Source organism: Macaca nemestrina, chromosome 14, assembly GCF_043159975.1.
Source record: "Macaca nemestrina isolate mMacNem1 chromosome 14, mMacNem.hap1, whole genome shotgun sequence".
Classification (NCBI taxonomy): Eukaryota; Metazoa; Chordata; class Mammalia; order Primates; family Cercopithecidae; genus Macaca; species Macaca nemestrina.
The window spans coordinates 72492763-72513843 of record NC_092138.1 but is presented as its reverse complement, the minus strand read 5'-3'; the positions used below and the strand labels follow the sequence as shown (position 1 = coordinate 72513843).

At 37.6% G+C, this 21081-nt stretch overlaps 1 long non-coding RNA gene across 1 annotated transcript in view; it reads right to left on the bottom strand.

Annotated features, from left to right (window-relative positions):
- LOC105480995 (uncharacterized) overlaps positions 1–21081 on the bottom strand; it is a 575131-nt gene that overhangs the window by 415209 nt on the left and 138841 nt on the right. The window contains exon 2 of the long non-coding RNA XR_011612742.1: positions 14238–14330. This is a non-coding gene — a long non-coding RNA (uncharacterized lncRNA). The remainder of the gene's footprint in view (positions 1–14237; positions 14331–21081) is intronic.

Sequence of the window (21081 nt, the reverse complement as noted above, 5' to 3'; positions counted from 1 at the left end):
TGATATCTAAATCATACACTTTTATCACAGTTCCCACTGGAATATATATGGCAGTATTTAAAAGCCTTTACTTGATATATATCTGAATCATTCTCCTTGAAGTCACACTCAGGATCTGCTATTCCCCCATTTAGCTTCATAAATTGGTTCTAGTTACTCTTCAACAGAATTTCTGCTCTGCTGACCCATTTTGGACATATGACACAATTTAAGCTTGAAGGAAAAAAAAAAAAAAAAGATTAAGTTGCTAATGCAGATACTCTTTGACTTACAATGGGGTTAGGTCCTGATAAGCCCATCATAAGCTGACCACATCGCATGTCCAAAATGCATTTGTTACATCTAACCTATTCAACATCATAGGTTAGCGTCACTCACCTTAGAAGTGCTCAGAATACTTACATTAGCCTGCAGTTGGACAAAAATATCTAACACAAAGCCAATTTTATAATAAAGTGTGGGATGTCTCATTCAACAGTTTTATTGAATACTGTATGGCAAGTGAAAAGAGAATAATTGGATGGGTATCTGAAATATTTTTTCTACTTAACATGCATCACTTTGACATCATTGTAAGGTAGAAAAATTGTAAGTAGACACACTGCCTGCCTCCATATAAGCTGAGGACTGTCTCCACTTTATTCAGGAGGTAGAAGCATAGGATAACGTGGGTAGGAGAGAAGAGGAAGTCAAGCAAGGAAAATGGGGTGTAGAATATTATGCCATGTGCTATGATGTGTTACCACACATGCTTTTCCTTCACAAAAAGACACAGCAGATCATTCAGCAGACATGTCCACTCATCAGGCAGGATTTCTCCAGGATTGCAAAGAGGAAGTGAATCTTGGGTAACTTCCAGGAGTGAGAAAGTTGGGGAATTTTGCCTAGCTTCTTTCTGTCTCACATTTCACATTGATCTTACCATGGAGAGCTACCTCTGCTGTACTTTCAGGCTTCATTATCCAGTCCCCTGAGACATCTGAGTACACCAGAATCCCTCCCCCATAGTGTGGTGATTTATCAAAGTCCTGAAATGCAGGGACAAGCTAGTGTAACGGGAGCATTGATCAAGAGGGAAAGGAAGAAAGAGGCAGAGTGAGGAGGAACATAATGTTATGATCATAATACAGACTCTCCTAGAAACATATCATGACATATAGCTACTTTCCGAAAACACCACAACTCTTGAGCAAAAATCCTGTCTGACCTTCCATGCCTAGGCAATAAATATAATGAGGAATCAAACAGAAATCAGACAAGATGCACAGTTCAGGTCCTGACTCAGGTAAGAAACCTGAGAGAGACAGAAATAGAAACAGTCAGAGGTTGAGTGCAAACCAAAGTCCTTAGAGGGTACTAAAAGTTGAAGTTGAGAAAGTCAAAAGCAAACACAAAGACTGGGGTCATGGGTGAATTCAAAGTTGATAGGCAAAGCCCAAAACTGAAAGCAGGAAGAAACAAAAGTGGAGCCAGAGTAGAACAGAAGCGAAGTACAAAGAATCTCACTCAATTGTTTTAAAGGGCTGAAAAGATGGCATTTACCTTTATATGCCATTAGGCATGTGGCAAGTGGGCAGGCAGGTCTCCCTTAAAAGTGCGACATAATGGCAGATAGAAGAAATGTATGGAAATATAAAGCTTATAAAAGCTTCTGGAAATAACTTTTATGTAAGTGAATTGTCCCTTGGCCATGCCAGTTTGATAACCAAAATGAAGTCACATTTTCTTAATAAGCACACTATTCATTTATTCAAAATTTTGTACTAAAAGCCTACTATGACAAAATAACTGCAGTTAGGACCTCATTATGGAATACTTATTTAAATGGTCATATTTCCTGCCTTCATGGATCTTGCATTCTTGGAGTAAATACAGATAATTAACACATATATATGTATAATTATGAAGTGCTATGAATCCAATAAACAGTGTGCTATGAGACGGAAAAAAGCTGAGAAGGAGAAGGGAGAATATACTTAAATACTGTTGAATTTAAGAGAGACAACACTTTGAGGAATTGTCAGTTAAGCTGAGATTTTAAGTGTGAAAAAAGAAAACCAGCCTTGATGAATCTGAGCTGGTTCAGAAAAGAAAAGCCTCCTACACAGAGGTGACAGCATGGCTAAGTCCCCAAAGCTGGAGAGAGTGGCTTGATCAAGAAACTGAAAGAAGCCATGGTGGCTGAAACATAATACATAAATAATGGCCTGAGATGAAGATGGAGAGGGCCTCGTGGCTTTGATTATGATTTGAATTTTATTTTAACTCTCCAATGTGAGGTCTTTGAAGGGTTTCACTATTTCAGTTGTGATGGCTTAAAGCCCCCATTCTGCTTAACTTCAGGAAGTCTCCTTTTAACAGGTTGCTTCCCCCACCTCCCCTTATGAACAAGAATCCCTAGAGAATAATTAAATGTTTCACAAATAGGTGTTATTGTCACCTGCTGCCCCAACCCCTGTCCTGCTATAGACTACTGCCTGAAAGGCTGGGATTGCCATCTCCCGTCAGTGTCTATGGTTCTCTCTACATTGCTCTTCCCCACACATGAACAGCACTACTGCAATTTTAACAGAATTTTACTTTAACTTTGAGGGAAATTATTTTAACAGAATTTTACTTTAACTTTGAGGGAAATTAAAAGGAAGTGCAACACAGAGAGTAACTTATTACCATTATTAGATATATCTCTTCTTAGAGTAGACCCATCCTTTGGTTTGGACAGTTCCCTGCCCAAAAATGTCTGGCCCAGACCATCTCGGACAGTGTCCATGACACAGAAAGGTAGGATGATCTTGATTCTGTCCCACCCTTATCCACTTCTCATTTCCTATCCCAGGATCAGACTCTTCCAAGGATGATTGGCAATGTATCCCTTGTCAACTGAAGAATGATGTAGTTCATAAATTGGGAAATGAGAGCTTCATTTCTTATAAAGGGTGGTAGCTGCAAGCTGGCCATCCTGCAGGTTGGGAAGCTTAGCCTCCAGTATGAACCAAGTGGGCACTTCAAGGTAGGACAGGGCAAGACAGGAATTGATGGCGAATGAGTCAGCTAAGTGTACCTACTCAACAGGTTAAAGGAGGAGCTATGAATATTCACCAAAGAGCATGCACACATGCATAATAAGCAAGTATGTATATTACAAATGTTTCATGTTCAACCTGGGGTGGAGACTTAACATTCAAATGCATTAAAATTAGGCTCTGTACATCAAAAGGTGGAACAGAGAAGGCAAAGGGAGCCTTCTTTGTTGGTTTGCATAAGCTCAAATAAGGCTGGCAGGTTAATATCCCAAATACTTGGATCTGTACAGATACCGTGCACAGCCTCTGTAAACTGGCCAGAGCCAGTCCATGGTCGGTGATCTCTTATGAAGAAGGAATGCTGGTTAGTTGTGTAGAAACCACAAAAATGGAGGTGAATCTGGCAAGTCTTTCAAAAGTGCTGCTTTCTGTTTAACCTCTAGGAAATAAAGTTGATATAGTTTGGAAATGTGTCCATTGTTGAAATGTAATCCCCAGTGTTGGTGGTGGAACCTAGTGGGAAGTGATTGGATCATGGGGATGGATTTCTCATGAATGGTTTGGCACTATTTCCTTGAGGCAGCTCTCTGGATAGTGAGTGAGTTCTCTCGAGATCTAGTTGTTTAAAAGTGTATGGCACCTCTCCCTCTGGCACCTCCCCCTGCTCTCTCTTGCTCCTGCTTTCACCACGTGATGTGACTGCTCCTTCTTTGCCTTCTGCCATGATTGGAAGCTTCCTGAGGTCTCCCGAGAAGCAGATGCCACTGTGCTTCTTGTACAGCCTGCAGAGCCATGAACCAATTAAACCTTTTTTGTTTGGCAATTATCCAGTCTCAGGTATTTTTTTTTTGTAGCAATGCAGGAACGGCCTAATACAAAAGTCTAATGGCAATTCGTGAGAAAGGGTGTATAACACCCATTCCATCGTGAGTGGCAACACAGATTTTAAGGTTTCTCTGAGGTCCACTTTGCCAAGAGGGTGTCTGTTCAGCCTGTTGGGAGGCTTAGGATTTTAAATCCTCACCTTCAAAGGAAAACAGCCCCCAATGTCTTCTCACTCACATGGATTAGGGCCACCCCTGTGATCCTGAGATATACTAGAATTCAGCATTCCAACATCAACAAAGGCTGAACTCATGCAAGTTTTTGGGATATTAACCTACCAGCCCAATTTGAGCTTATCCAAACCAAGTATCATTCTTTTCTATAATTCAAGGTAGAGACCAGGCTTGCTACACTCCTTCCTACAGGATCTTTATCCATACGATGAAGCAGCTGGTTTCAGGCATGGTTTATTCTAGATCAGTATTTATAATAGACATAATTCTCTCAAGGATACAGTCACAGCTTTGCAATTCTGTCTGTCACATAGACCAACTCACAGAGCCTCAGAAATCTTCAAGTCTGCAGTATGTCTCCATTTTACTTTTACATAATAAAAAAATGACTTTGGCTTCTTTAAAACAAAGGTATAATCAGCATCAAGGGAAAATTTAATTCCCTAACCTTAATGAAAGAGAAAAATTCTTAAAGCCTAAAAAAAAATACATGTAGTTGTCTTTCTTACTAGCTTAAAAAATGCAAAAAAAAAAAAATCCTCCTACATTTGACCTTTTCTTATTCAGAATATATGCTTGTTTTAACTAGAAGTCACAGCAGTAAAACAGCTTCCTTCTTTTAATGCTTGCCTCAAGGATCCTCTTCAACTTCATGCCACTCTCTTTTGCCTGACCATTTCTGCAGACCCATCACTTTAAGTTCTTGCATTTAAGCCACCTGTTAGAATTGGTTTTGCACCCCAGGGAAAGCTGTCCTACCTGGCTCTTAGAGCAGTGCCCCCTTGACATGGACATCCCTGCCTACTCCCACGAGGAGACCCAGCTTCTGAGACCCTAGCCCAGAATTCTGTTCATCCACCATCCCAGCATCCAGTATTTCCTGATTGGTAAGTTGCAGCTATTATCCTCAAATGGATTAGGATTTCAAGAACTCCACTGTGATGCTCCAGTGTGCTGTTATGCACACATAGCAGCTCCTTTGAAGAGAATATGGCTCAATTTCACTGTCACTTGGGTTCAGTGTATTGTAGAAAACCTGCAAACTTCACTAACCAGAGAAACAAATGTGCTCCAGGCCTTCAATGCCAAGATTCTCATTCTCTAGTTCTTCCCCATCCCCCAAATCTGCCCCATCCTAACCCTCTATCCCTACCCCAACCCCAACTTTTGCCCAATTACCATTAATAGCTAATGTTTTCTTCCAAGCTGTCTCTTCCCACAGCTATTCTAGTAGATCCCTCCTACGGCAAGTGATTCCAGTGCAATTAAGAAAGCTCAAATGAAGAATCGTACACCATAAAGAGTTAGCTTAATTCAGAATCTATTCAGGGCTTACAGATTCTCCCAGAGATATTTACCTCTGACCTTAACACTTTCTAGTTCTTTGTCTCACACAGATATATGGATACATGAAATAAGGGTCAGACAGCAAAGCACTAGTCTGGCTCTTTCTTCCAACTGGCCAGTCCACTGATCAAAGACCAACCATTCTGCCAAATAGTACTAGGTAAACTGTCTCATCAACAATACCACTACCATTAGCCACAGACATTGAGAGAATAAAGGGTCTGTAGCTCCAACTGTCATGTTGTTGTGGCTTCTTGCAGAGAGTCTGAGATGGAATGGTTTAGCTCTGTGACCTCAGTTCTGGAAAACACTCACATAGTACCTCTCCCTTTGTGATTTTACCACCTTCAAAGATAAAGACAAAAAAGACACCATGTTCACACTTGCGGGGCTAAATGCTATTAAACCAACTAGTTTGGGGGTAGCACAACTGTCTGTATAGAGGAGATATCCAGTATGTTCAATTCTTTGGTTCTACAGAGAGGCCCACTCCCTTTCATCATCATACCATAAAGATTAATGAAAGAATTATGTTCATTCTGTTGAAGAATAGTAGGGACATATATTCATGGGAGAGTAATTATGGACTCAAGTGTGGTAAGCAGCTTTATAAACCAAACAACTAGCATTTAAGTTCAGTTCTCCATAAAACTCATAAGGAAAAACATTGTCAGTGGCTTCATTTATATTCCCTGTCCCATTTGCTACATCTATTCCATGAATTCCAGATAAATGCATCATCTTTGGAGAAGGAACATCAAACAAGGAAATAAAAAGCTCCCTTGAAGATTGTGATATGCAGCCAAATTAGGAAATCAATGCAAGACACCCTTAAACTACCTTCCCAATGTTCAGAATCCCATGATGTTTATGGAATTTTTTCCCTGTGAGATTGGGATTATTTCAAATATTTCAATATAAAAACACTCTGTAATTCAGTAAATAACTTAAAATTGATTATCTTTTTACTTTTGGGTAAAATATTGGTCAAGTGACACAAATTTTAACTCTTTTTGAAGAAGATCCAATTGATTAATAGAAACACTAAATCCTCTTATACTGCCACCAGCAGTGAATGGACTGCCTAAAGTTCCATCAACATTGAATTTCATCATGATCACTATTTCTTTTTTTTTTTGCTAGTGCAATTTTGTATATAACAATATAGCCAAGCTGTTTTAATTCGCATTGCTATGATTGCCCTGTAAGCTTCTGTGAGGGAAGCCTTCTGAAAGTCTTCAGATCCAAAAAACTAGGCAAGATACCTCAAGCTAAATACCACCTAGCCTAATATATTTGCTGATGCGGTCTTGTGATAAATAGAGGTCATTCTTTTCTAGGACATAGTTGCTCAATGAACATGCAATGAATATAAAGGGATTATTTGGGTTATATTAGGAATTACTTTTTGTCAACATTCTTTATTATGATGATAGCAAATTAGGAAAAATCAAACACATCAGTTATCTTTCAACTTTGATGATCTCTGATGACTAGCAAGAAGGCTTTACAATTGCGCAAACTAAGACAATTTTTAGAAAGTCAAGTGGGTTTAATAAATCTATTTAAAGCTATTTTTATCATTCCTCTAGGGCAAACAATAAATGAGACCAGGGTAGAGTTATACAGAAATGTTGTATATGTCTTTGGATATCTCTAAAATCTGAAGGGAACAGAACAATGTAGCCCCAGGGTCTTTCCATATAAAATAGAACTATGAAAAATTTCAGGATCATATACCCATGGCTATGACTCAGGTAATTGGCTGGGCCAGACCTGCAACAGTTCCTGGAAATACAAACACTTGTCAAATCCTCTCTCCTATCCTATTGTAATTTCAAAGAAGGCAAAATAAGAACTGGTTGAATAAATATCACCAAAGTTTGCATGTAAATAAATTGGAATGCAACACCACAAGGATGTCCTTGGTCTGTTCTCTCCAAAGTTTGATCTATTAAACAAACTATTAGGTTGGTACAAATGTAATTGTGGTTTTTGCCATTACTATTAATTGCAAAATCTGCAATTACATTTGCACCAACCTAATAGAAAGCACACTCATAAATGTGTGGGACAAAAAACTTGGAAGAATAGCAAATGTACTGGATGACCGAGTCCAATCCAAAAGGGGTACATTTGGACTACAAATAGGAAATATGAGGTCAGAGGTCAGACATCTAGTACAGAAGAAAGCTGTGAAATGGTGGATGTAACAAACAGTGTGAGGCAAAGGATCCCAAGGTATCCTTCTGTTGTATGCTAGCCGTAGGGCATAGGCTTCTCTTTATTGATTTCAAGTCATGGAACAGGGCTAAATCAAACTCATCTTCAACACTCCTTTTTGCTTGCTTTCTCTCAGGCACTTAGGGAGCATTACAAGTTATCATCTGCCTGCTTGAAGAATTACACTGTCTTTTCTTATGGGCACGTTTGTAGCAAATAATTTGGTCCTGTTTAAAGAGAGATCTGGCTTTTTCCTTTGGTATCTGGGAGATACTTTATGTCATACCTGATGAGAGTGTCATTGTTTAGGTGGGAGTGGCCACATTAGATCTTAGATTAGGCAGGCATACCTAGTAGTTTTGAGGGATCCTTCCAGCCATGCCAGAAAGACCAACCATAAGATTTAAGGTAGAGGCTTCATGGGGTATCAGTCCACCTGGGCACTGAATTCAACATGTGGACACTTAAACAATCATGTCTAGATAATGACTTCCAAATAAAAACTCTGGACCAAAGTTGTGAATTTCTCTTGTTGACAATACTCGCATATTATCACATTAAGTCCCAGAGAGTAACCCCTCCCAACTCCACAGAAGAGGACAATGGAAGCTTCACATTTATAAATCTCCCAGAGTCCACCCTATGTATGCATCTCTTCTTTTTGCTCATTTTAATCTGTATTCTTTTCCTGTAATCAACCTTAACCATGAGTATAATAGATTTTGTGAGTTCTGCAAGTTCTATTAGAAAATTATCTAACCTAAGGGTGGTTTTGGAAATCCTCCAAAATTGCAGCTGGCATAAGAAATGAGGAGTCTTAGCTGGCTGCAGTGGCTCACGCCTATAATTCCAATACTTTGGGAGGTCGAAGCAGGAGGACTGCTTGAGTCTAGGAGTTCAAGCCTGGGCAAAAAACTGAGACCCTGTCTCTAAAAAACCAAAACAAAACAAAAAAACACTTTAATTAAAAGAAAAAAAAATAGCCGGGTGTGATAGCATGTGCCTCTAGTCCCAGCTACTCAGGAGGCTGAGGTGAGATGATCCCTTGAGCATAAGAATTCAAGGTTGCAGTGAGTTATGATCACGTCACTGCACTTCAGCCTGGGTGACAGAGAGAGACCTTATCTCAAAAAAATAAAAATAAATGAGGATTCTTGTGGGCTGTGTCTTCAAACCTTGTAGTTTGACTAACTCTGGGTAGTAATGCGTACATATCTACTAGTTAATATGGCCATCAACCATATGCCTGCCCAAAGCGCTACTTAAGTATGAGGGTTGGCTTACACTATTTTATGCAAAAACCAAGTTCACTATGCTAATAAGAGGACGTACTTCCTATAAGAAAAAAAATGATTTCTGTTTGTATTTTTCCTTCGAAAAGTTGAAAGTTCTTTATGTCTTATTACAGTTCACCCGGACCTTTGAGATTATCCTGTTTTAGCATTAAGAATAGAACTCTAACTTCGGTTAAGTTCCATCCGTAGTGGGCAATTGTGATTGTTCAGTAATCTCCCTCAAACAGAAATATATGAAAAGTGTTAAACAGTAATAAAACTCTGACAGTTCACTTCCTAGCTGCTGCCTCATTCTCTCAATTATCTCATCTTCCTGACCTATTGTAATAATATTATTTATCTTCCAACCTATTTTCTAGGTACCCCAGAAGTTGTTACATCCATTAACAATTCTTTTCTAGGAGATATGTCTGAGGTCAATTTCATCAGCTCTTATAAAAAATTGACCTTTTTAAATAAAACAGCCTCCTATCACTCAGCAGAATTTTTATATTTTTGCATTATTTGTGTGGTGGTATTTGATTATATTCATCTAAAAGGATCACCATTTATATCAATCAGCTTAGGTTGCTGCAGCAAGAATATGACAAAATGATGATGACTAAAAAGAGGAAATTTCAGAGATATATTTATTTCTTGCTCATTTTACATGTTCACTGTGAGAGAGATTTACCTCTGCTTTACATCATCTTCATTCTGGGGCCCAGATTAAAAGGTCATCCCTGCTCCATCTGGGACCCTGCCAGCTTTTATGGTAAATAGAAAAGACAGTGGTATCATGCAATAACTCTTAAAGATTCTGCTTGGAAGTTGCCTGTATCACTTCCACTCAACATTCAATGGACCAAACCAAGTCATGAGGCTAAGCCTACTCAACAGATAAAACTCCAAAGTCCCACCCAATAATAGCATCATACTCAAAGTTCAAGACTTCAAGATTGTCTCTTCATTAGAACCATTTGTTGACTCCTTGATTCAGATACCTATGCACTTAAAAGAAAAACTATTTGCATTCTAAAAACTCAATATATTAATAAGATGATAGGTAAAAGTCCAAGAAACCACAGTAAGCATTTCCATTTGGAAAAGAGCCTTACTTAATACCTGTTCAGAGCAATTCTGAAATCCTGTGAGGTGGATGTCAGAGAGTCTACTATTCTAGAGTGGAAATACTACTTGATAAGACCCCAGTTCTGCTTCCTAATAGTAAACTGCATACTGTTGTTTTCCTTGACTCTTTGCTTCACCTTCTGGAAGGTTCTACATTTCTATTACCCTCCTTGGCCACAGTGGACATAGGCATAAAAGACTGAGCTGCTTTCTCCGTCTTCTTCCTGCATAGAAAAGGTTGGGTACACTCAATAGTTGTTTTAAGTCTTAGTCTCTTTTAGGCCAAGTTGGTGAAGTTTTTAGTGGTGTAACTCAATACCCTCAAAATTTGGTTTTTAAAAATTTGTTTTATTCCAGTCAGAAATATGTTTCAATAGCAGACTTAATTTTCCATTTCCTGAGTTAAACGAGTTCCTATGAGAAGACTACATCCTTTTTTTAAGCTTTTTATCCAACTAAAATGATTTACTGAGCACAATCACAATGCATTCAGATGTTTTAACAAAGGACAGGAAAGCCATACCCTTGCTTAGGTCTTTATCAAAAGGCTGAGTTTTAATCACCTTTTTTATTCACAGTTGATTCTACTTTATAGCCAAGGTTGAAAACTACTGTTAAATGGTCTGTTAAATTCTGTCATAGTAACCAGGAAGCACTGCTGATACTCTGTTTCCCACATGTCTGCCTAAAGCCATGAGTTCCAAGTTATTATAGTAATCCTCATATGAAATATCACACTATTATATAACTTGAGCTACCATCTTTCTAGTTTCTAATAATCGATTCTTCATCATCTATTTCTTACCTTAGAGCCAGTATCATTTATTTTCAGTTTTTGTTATAGCAGGTCTCTACTGGATGTACCAAGAATTGACTCAGTCAGCTTAGGCAAGTCGTGCTATGGTAAAAAGTGATCCATGATTCTCACAGACTTATGATAATAGACATGAATCTCTTGTTCATTCTTCACATCTATTACAGGTTAGTTTCAGCTCTGTTTCATGGCACCTTCATGCTAGGACCCAGTCTAAAGGGGTATTCCCATCCACACACCCAGGCCTCATGGCAAATACCACTTCCATTCATATTCCATTGTCAGTTATATTACTGTCTTAGTCTATTTAGGCTGCTATCACAACGTACCATAAACTAGATAGTTTATGAACAACAGAAATATATTTCTTGCTGTTCTAGAGGTTGAGAAATCCAATATCAAGGCACTGGCAGATTCAGTGTCTGATTGAGGACCCTCAACATACATGTTGCCTTCTAGTTGTGTCCTCAAATGGTAGAAGGGACAAGGTAGCTTCCGGGGCCTCTTTTATAAGGGCACTAATCTCATTTGTGAGGCTCTGCTTTCAGGATCTCATTACCTACCAAAAGTTTCACTTCTAAATACCATCACATTGGTGATTAGGTTTTCCACATACAAATTTGAGAAGGACACAAATATTCAGACAATAACATAGACCTAGCCTTATATCAGTGGAGCAAGATAAGGTAAATCTGCCAAAGGGAGAGGCAGTAAATACCCTGAAAAATAACAAAATTTACCATATGATTATCTATGGATCTAATGCATATTTACTTAATCACTGGCTATTGACTGTGTATATTATGGGTTGTTGAAGATACAATAAAATATGCAACTATCCTTTTTTAATTACTAAGGACTTCCAAGGCACACCAGCTTTGCTTATAGGTAAACAATTAGACAGGAGATACAGGGATAACTTTGCCTGACTCTGTCCCTCCCTCCTCCAATCTATCTTTATACATTTTTTTATTATCACATAACAAATTACCACAACTTTAAGAAACTCAACACAATACCCATTTACTATCTCACAGTTTTGTAGTGCAGACGTCTGAGTGTATTAGTCCATTCTCACATTGCTATAAAGAATTACCTGAAGCTGGGTAATTTATAAAGAAAGAGGTTTAATTGTCTCACAGTTCTACAGGCTATATAGGAAGCATGGAGAGACCTTAAGAAACTTAAAATATGACAGAAAGCAAAGAGGAAGGAGGCATGTCTTACATGTGAAGAGAGAATGAAGGGAAAGGTGCTGCACACTTTCAAACAACCATGTCTCATGAGAACTCGCTATCACAATAGCAAGAGGGAAATCTGCCCCCATGATTCAATCACCTCCTGCCATGCCCCTCCTCCAACACTGGAGATGACAATTCAACATGAGATCTGGATAGGGACACAAATATGAAGCATATCAGTGGGCTCAACTGGATTTCTCTGCTTAGGATCTCATAGATCAAAACTGCATCAGAAAGCAAAGTAGAACTAGGATAAGTTTTCTAAAATATATACAACCCATAGAATCTTCCTCTGAGTAGTTAGTGTGTCTTCTTTCTGTGACAAGGATGTTGAAAATAAAGTATTATATAGGCTATAATTTTATTACATATACTTTGGGGTTAGCTGGCAGAACATATTAGAAAATATTCTTACATGATGGAAAACTTAGACTAATATTTAATATGTTAATTTAAAATATTGCATATATTATATTATTTAATCTTCAGAATATTTTTAAGTTGGGCAGTATTACTTCTCTTACAGGCTTCAAGATGTCAAACTTTGATCAAGCCAAGACCGTAAAATGATAAAAGAAGACTAAAACATAAAAAGTATAAACCCACAACACAGAAATAAAACAAGAAAGGGTTACTGCAGTACTGTTCACAAAGCAAATACACGCAATCAACCTAAGTATCCATCAACAGATGAATGGATAAAGAAAAGGTGGTCTATGTATATAATTGAATACTATTCAACTGTAAAAAAGAATGAAATTATGTCATCTGCAGCAACATGAACGGAACTAGAGGTCATTCTGTTACATTAAATAAGCCATGCACAGAAAGACAAATATCGCAAGTTCTCACATGTAAGAGCTAAAATACTTGATCTCATGAAAGTAGAAAGTAGAATGATAGATATGAGAGGCTGAAAAGGGTGTGGGAGGGAGAAGGGATAAAGAGAGGTTGGTTAGGGTACAAACATACAATTAGAAGAAATAAGTTATAATATTTCACAGCAGAATAGGATGACTATAGTTAACAACAATGTATATTTCAATATAGCTAGATTGGAGGACTTGAAATGTTCCCTACGCATAGAAATGATTAACACTTAAAGTGATGAACACCCGAAATACTCTGACTTACCATTTATGTTGTCTATGCATGTAACAAAATATCACATGTACCCCATCCATTTGTATAAATATTATGTATCTTTTTTTAAGAAGTAAAAAAAAAAAAAAGAAAAAAAGAAAGGGCTCTATCAGCACAATAGAGATAAATATAGATATCAACAAACTTTTGGAAGATGGATGTTAAAACTTTAATGAAGCAGAGGAAGGAGTGTTGCAACAACAACAAAAAAAGTATGGAGAGAATGCAGCAAAGAAGGCATTTATTCAACCAGCAAATCCCCAGAGAGAATATCCTGTAATTCTCAACACAACGTAGATCATGAATTAGAAGTGAGGCTGAAAAGATTAGCTGACACTTCAAATACACAACTGCCATTTCCACCATTTTAAATTCCCACTCAACACCTTCATAGATAACAGCTTTCAGCCAGGCATTTACCCCAAGTTAAGAAAAGGGGATAGAAGCAGAATTATTTTGAAATAAATTAGGTGTTCAGGAAGAACTTTGTTATTAAAAGTTAATTTGCCGCTAAGAATCAACATTTGAGAAAAAAATACAACATGTGAAAGAAAGACCCAAACAAACAAAACGGGAGGAGGTAACCCCAAAGTAAGCAGCGATAAAATAAGGAACAAAAAAGAAGTTTAAAACACTCTAATTAGTATTCTAAGAAATGGTCCAGACAATATAATATTCATAAATCATGAATAGGCCACTGTGTAAAAAAGTAATAACAAAGGAAACCAGAAAGAGCTCTTGGGAAATTACAAAATAAGATTAACAAAATAAAAATTTCAACAGTCAAGTTGGGAAATAAAATTAAGAAAACCTCACCCGGAGTGAAAAGAAATGAAAAATATGAGAGCAAATATAAAGACACATCAAGCCAAAAATATCAGTATCACTAGCCAAGTAATGAGATTTCAAAAAACAGTTTAGAGAGAACATAGAGAAGAAAAAATTTACAAAATAAAAAATCAAAAGGAATTTCCCAATCTCACCAGTCTTCAAGATGAAAGGTCCTGGCACAGGAAATAAAGATCCACATCTGAGTTCATCACTGTGAAGTCTGAAAACACCAGGGACAATAAATCCTAAAAAACATGAGGAAACAGGTACAAAGGCACTGTGACTTAAGGTTAGTGAGAAAGGTAATATTTGAGACCGTAACTGCTTTTTTCTGATACCCATTTTCTTTCCTCTGTATTGTCATACAGGGATAAAGTTATCTGGCAACTTTACAAATAGATTTAGGAAATCCCATCCTAATTTTCTCACTCACTTTTCCATCTCCTACCTCCCCATCACTCCCCACAACAACAACAACAACAACAAATCAATCTTCCTACTTGTTTCCATTTTCAATTGCCTACTGGATATTTTAACATGGACGCCAATATGCAAATTCCACGTATAGGAACCGTTATGTCAGAATTTTTAATAATTGGCCCCCTTTTAGCCTCTCCCTGCCACAAATCCATCCTTCAAGCTGCCATCAGAGATGTTTTCTAAACTATAGACCTGGTTCATTCATTCACTTGTATCAAAAGCTTCAGAGAGAACACCAAAACTATGAGTGCCATTTAACTGCATATGTTGTAATGTCCAATCTCCTTAACCTCCTAAAATAGCCATTAATTTATATTTTATTTATTCATTGAGTTAATAATGAGGGTACCTGTCATGTGCCAGGTATTGTGCTAGATGCTGTAATACACAATATAACATGATAGAATCCCAGAATAATTATCCTGAAAAAAGCCAGACCAAAAAAAAAAGCACATGCTATATGTATATGATTCCATTTTATAAAATTCTAGGAAATGCAAATTAACATATAGTAGATTAGTGGTTTTCTGAGGATGGGAACAGAGCAGGAAAGAGAAGGATAGAGCGATTACAGGGATATAAGGTAACTTCTGAAGGGGATGTGTATGTTTATTATGTTGACTATGGTAATAGTTTCATGGTTAAATACATATTTCAAAAATTACATTAAATTGCACATGGAAAATGTGTATAATTTTATACAATTCCCATGTGCAACTTACTATAGGTCAATTACATCTCAATAAAGCTATTAAGACAAACATTTAAAAGCCTCATGTTAGGAGGTGAATTGTGTCCCTCCAAAATGCATATGTTGAAGTTCTTACCCCCAGTACCTCAGAATGTGTATCTGAAGACAAAGTATTTAAAGAAGTAGTTAAGTTAAAATGCGGTCTTTAGATTGAAATCCAATCCATTATGACTGGTACTCTTTAAAAAGAGGAGATGAGGACACAGGCAGGCAAATATATAGTGGGACAATGATGCGGTGAAAACACAGGGAAAGATGACTATCTGCAAGTCTAGAAGTCTCAAAATAAGCCACCCTTCCAACACCTAGACTCAAACAAGTAGACTCCAGAACTGTGAGAAAATTAATGTGTGTTGCTTCAGCTATCCAGTGTATGGTACTTTGTTATCCCAGCTCTAGCAAACTAATATACTGATTAGTACCATATATATATACACACACACATATACACATACATATATAAACACACACATATATACTTATATACACATATATACATATATACACACATGCACACAAGTGCACACACATATATATATACACATATATATAAAATACATGCTCTCCATGTGGCTGTAGTGTGTGTGATATATTTTTTATCTAAAGATTTCCTTTGTTTTACAGTAATTATCTACTTTGATAACTAGAAAAATAGCCATAAGATGTTATATGGAATCATTCACGGGATTCAATATTCTAACAAAGGAGCCATGGTGGAAAAACTTCCATTTTTTTATTATAAAAGAAGAATGTTTCTAGTATAGGATGAAACATGGTAATTTCATAAAGACAACTTAAAGAAAATTGGTAAGCGTACTTTTGAAATCTTTCTATAAATATTCAGGAGGAAACCTGCTGACTCTAAATTGCTGATACAGCTGTTTCAAAGATGCCTGCAACACACACAGTAAAAACTCAGGGGAACTATGAACGAGCTGTTCATTAAAGATAACCATGTAAATTATAAGACAAAAGGTAATATTGAATATCAAATGATCACATTTTTTAGAAAGCTTCACAAAATGAGGTTTAAGTTGGCAGTGATTACCAGCAATGTTTTTGTTAGGCGCTTCACATGACTTTCTTTTATTCTTAATTACTTTTGTAACTACCGACACTTATTCGATTAGATATGTTAATAGTCCCTGGATTTCTGTACACCTGTTTTTTCCAGCTGTCTGTAAGGCTGGCTCTCTGACATCTGTAGAGAGCTGGTAGTTCCATTTCCTACCATTAAAAAATCACAGGAAAAGAAGTCCTAGGATCAGTGTGGGATTAAAGAGTTCAAAATAAAGACAAAAAATAGTTAAGCATGCATATTCTTACAATAGAATCAGTGCTACAGGGATGACTTCTGGGATACATCCAATAATTACCAGAGGTCCTCTATACTTCCGTAGATATAAATCTCTTTACCAAAAAGGGTTCTTTATTTTACAAACCTTCTGGTGCTTGGGTTGTATTTGTAACTGTATACAAATGAAAGGTCCAGATTGAAGAGTAGTCTGGGTTAAAAAAATTAGAGTGAAAATGAAATACTTAAATATTGAGTCATTTGTAATGAACTGAAGTGTCTCTTTAAAAATGCTTTCATAAATATGCTCTATCCCATATTTTTTATTCAGAAAATACTTACTGTGCACCTACAAATACTTTTCCTAAATTTAAGGAATAAAACTATAAAGATAATGACTCTGATCTCATGGAGTTTGAGAAGTGGGAGAGATCAATACATTTAGACCTGATCAGTGTTATAAGGAGCCTAAAATAATTTAAAATTACAAAGAGTAACTGGCTTGCAAAGGGCAATGCTATTTACATAGGGTGGTTGGTCTTTTTGAAATGATAATATTAAAATGAGATCAAATTATTAACTTAAAGGACAGTGAAATATTAAGGAAATAATTATTTTATCCACTGTCGGAGGCAACACTGGAGAATGGGAGCTGTAAATTGATGCAATCCATACTGAAAAGATGTGGGCACAATTTATTTAACGTATTTTAAAAGTATACCTAAATTGACCTAACAGTTATATTTGTAAGCTTTTGTCTGAATTGCTTGTAACAAGATTTTATCCTAAGGTTGTTTATTGTACAATTGTTTATAGCTGTAAAAACTGGGGAGAAGTTGAATTCCAACAGAGCATTCATTAGATAAATATGTTACATCAGCAAAATTAATTACTGTATAGCCATTAACAATGATGCTAAAATGTTTCTGAGATGAGACAGCAGGTCTTCCTCTTCATACTCCATGATAGTAGCAGAATGTTAAAAAAAAGTATACGCCTACAGCAAATGAAGGAATAAGAGAGTAGCCGGCAATAAGCAATGGGAGGTAAACGGAAGAATCTCGGCAGATGAGGCATAGCAAAAAAAGCCAGTCTGGAGCACATGCGGTAAGAGCTTCCGTGAAGGAAAAAGCTGATCCACTCAGCAGTGCAGCAAGTAAAAGGCAATATGACGAAAGGAGAAAACTATTTAAAAGGCTAAAAATGGACAGCACACAAAGGTCTATGTACAGAAATTTGTGAAATAATTTGTCCCTCTCCTCTGACTGGCTCTAGTGGCCTAAAGCTTTATATTAACCACAGACAAACCTGGAAAGAACTGAGGCAACTAAAGCTGGATGCTGGTTCCACAGAGCACATACCTCCTCATTCTGTTACACAGGTGTTCCCTAACCAAATAGCCAGTTTCTTCCCCTTACCCTAAAGCAAGCCTGAAGTCAATAAATCTGAACTACCACCATAGAAAATGCAGTCAGATTTACCATCACCCAATTCTACATATGAGCAAATGAGACATTTAAGGAAAGACTGCAGCCTGCAAGATTAATATCAAGATTTAAAAATTATAATAACCTTTAGAAACAGTAATAAGGAAATGACCAAAAAAAAAACTTCGAGTCCTCAGTGACATTTACGAAGATATCCCTTCTATAAAGCAAAATACTGTATTAGAAAAGCAAAAAACAAATCAGAGAATAAGACAAAACTCTTCAAAATGAAACATTTCAATTTGGAGAAAAGAATCACTTAAACACATCCTTAGTGCCCTGTCAACCCGCTTTCAATCTGACAACCACCCTCCGGAGCGCAGACGCCACCAGTCAGGGTTTGAAGATTATAAGTCAAGTCTTGGGCTCTGTTGATGTCTGGATGAAAAGAACAAACCTGCAAGGTTTTCCCCTCTCCATGGAGACAACACTGGGATGGCAGCAAGAAGCCTAAGGATGTGAATTATAATACCTGGCAACTTGGAGAGATGTTGGTCCTCTGACGGCAAAGGATCCCGGAGAGAAACGGAAATTCTTGAAGAACTTCAGGGAAACTAAATACAGCAGCTGAGTCAACCCTAGTCCTGAGGCTGGCAAAGCTCTACCACAGTGTTTCTCCAAATTAGAAACACCTGAGGCCGGGCGCGCTGGCTCACGCCTGGAATCCCAGCACTTTGGGAGGCCGAGGCGGGCGGATCAGGAGGTCAGGAGACCAAGACCATCCTGGCTAACACGGTGAAACCCAGTCTCTACTAAAATATACAAAACATTAGCCGGGCGTGGTGGCGGGCGCCTGTAGTCCCAGCTACTCGGGAGGCTGAGGCAGGAAAATGTCGTGAACCCGGGAGGCGGAGCTTGCAGTGAGCGGAGATCGCACCACTGCACTCCAGCCTGGGCGACAGAGCGACACTCCGTCTCCAAAAAAAAAGAAACACCTGAGGAGCTTTTACAATTCCTATTACCCAGGCAACACCCCATATCAATTAAATGAGAATCTCAGAGGGTGGGGTAGAACCCTTAGTGGTGTGAAAGTTCACCAGGTGTTCCCAAGGCATGGCCAAGTGTGAGAATCAGCGCTCTAATTACCTGCAGCAGCAGCAGAAGCAACATGTGGAAATTCGGTAGAAATGCTGAATCACACCCTACTTCAGACATCCTGAATCAGAATCTGTATTTCCACAAGATGCCTAGGGAATCACGTGTACGTGAAAGTATAAGAAGTTCTGCATCTAATCCAAAGACTCGGAATCCAGGCCAACTAAACCAAGGATAGAGACTAGGCATTGGTACTTTTTAGGCATTTCTAAAGAGGACTTTAAGGTAACTCCTAAAATCCAAGTGCAGTCATGTGCAGGGGTCCGTGGGAGACCCCTGACCTGCATATTGCTATTGAGACAAGTGCAGCAGAGAACCTCTCTCTTTAGGACACAAATAGGAGATTTACAAGTCACCTTCTGCTACATCACTGGCTCTCAGGGAATGAAATTGGTTCAATTTCCACCTCCACATAAGGTAGATTCCAGGTAAGGTACAGCAACAACCCCATGCCCCCAAAATGAGACACGAGTGGATGAAGAAAAACAACACAGCTAGGGAGCTCTGGCCATCCACAGAGAAGCAGAACAAGCAGAACATTGAGAACAGGCAGCTTTTAGCAAAAGTATTAAGAACACCTGAGGAGATTCAATCACAGCACTAAATAAAAGTATTTTTATCAAATAAAAACCTTTCTAATGTTAAAAGGTAATAGATTAAGTATAAGAAGTATCTCACAAAGAGACAGATATCATGAGGTTAGAGATTCGGCTGACATGGGTTGAATCATGTCCCTCAAAAAGGTATGTTAAAGTCTTAACCTCTAGTACCTGTTAATACAACTTTAGAAATAGGGTCTTTGCAGATGTAATCAAGTTAAGATGACATCCTTAGGGATTAAGGTGGGCCATAAATCCAATGACTGGCGTCCTTGTAGAAATTTGAAGACACAGAGAAGACCCAGGGAAGAAGGCTATGTGAAGAAGGAGGCAGATTAGAGTTATGTTGCCACAAAGAAGCACCAAGAATTGCTGGCAACCATCAGAATCTAGAAGAGGCAAGGAGGATTCTTCCCCAGGTTCTAAAGAGAGAGTACAGCCCTACTGACACTCTAACTTCAGGCTTCAAGCCTCAACAACTGTTATAGAATAAATCTCCGTTGTTTATGCCCCCAGTTTATGGTAATATGTTATAGCAGCCTTTGGAAACTAATACTGATAACAAATTCAGAAGACCTTATATACAAACAGAAGAAAAAAATAATTAAAAAACTAGTAAACAAAAATTGGAGTTTAAGAAGTTTTTGAGGCTTCAGATTGAAAGGCATCACTGAATTTTCAGTATTGACTAAGATAGACATGCACTACAGCATAAATATCCTGGTTAAAAAGAAGAAAAAAAAAGTCTCCAAAGATAAACCTCTACTCAATGCCAGCGGAAAGGAGAAATTTCTAGCAAGGAATAAAAGCACTAGATGTCTCATCTGAAAAACTGGAAGATAGAATTTAGTGAACTAACAACTTCTACAGACTTTTAAGAGAAAAGATTGCAATGTAAGAATTTTCTACCTAGGTAAGATATTATTCACCTGTGTAAATGAATCAATGAAGAAAATAAACCCCTATATGTGAAGAATCACACCTGCGGAAAACAATGGAGAACAGACCATATCCAAACTTGCAACAATTCAGAATAAGAGAGACTTTAAGATAAATATGAAAACAAGACAATATGATGGTGTAATTGTTCTTATAAAATACATAGTTAAATCTCAATGAATAATAACAGAATGAGAAATAGTGCTAAATAGGTTGTTTTTATTTAAAATAGTCGCATATGAACCTCCCGGTATGCATAGCTTTGTATACTTCTGTAAGGCCATTCCTTTTAGATGTAATTTCTTGCTAAAATGGATTTAAAATAAGTAACAATTTAGTCCTTTTATATCT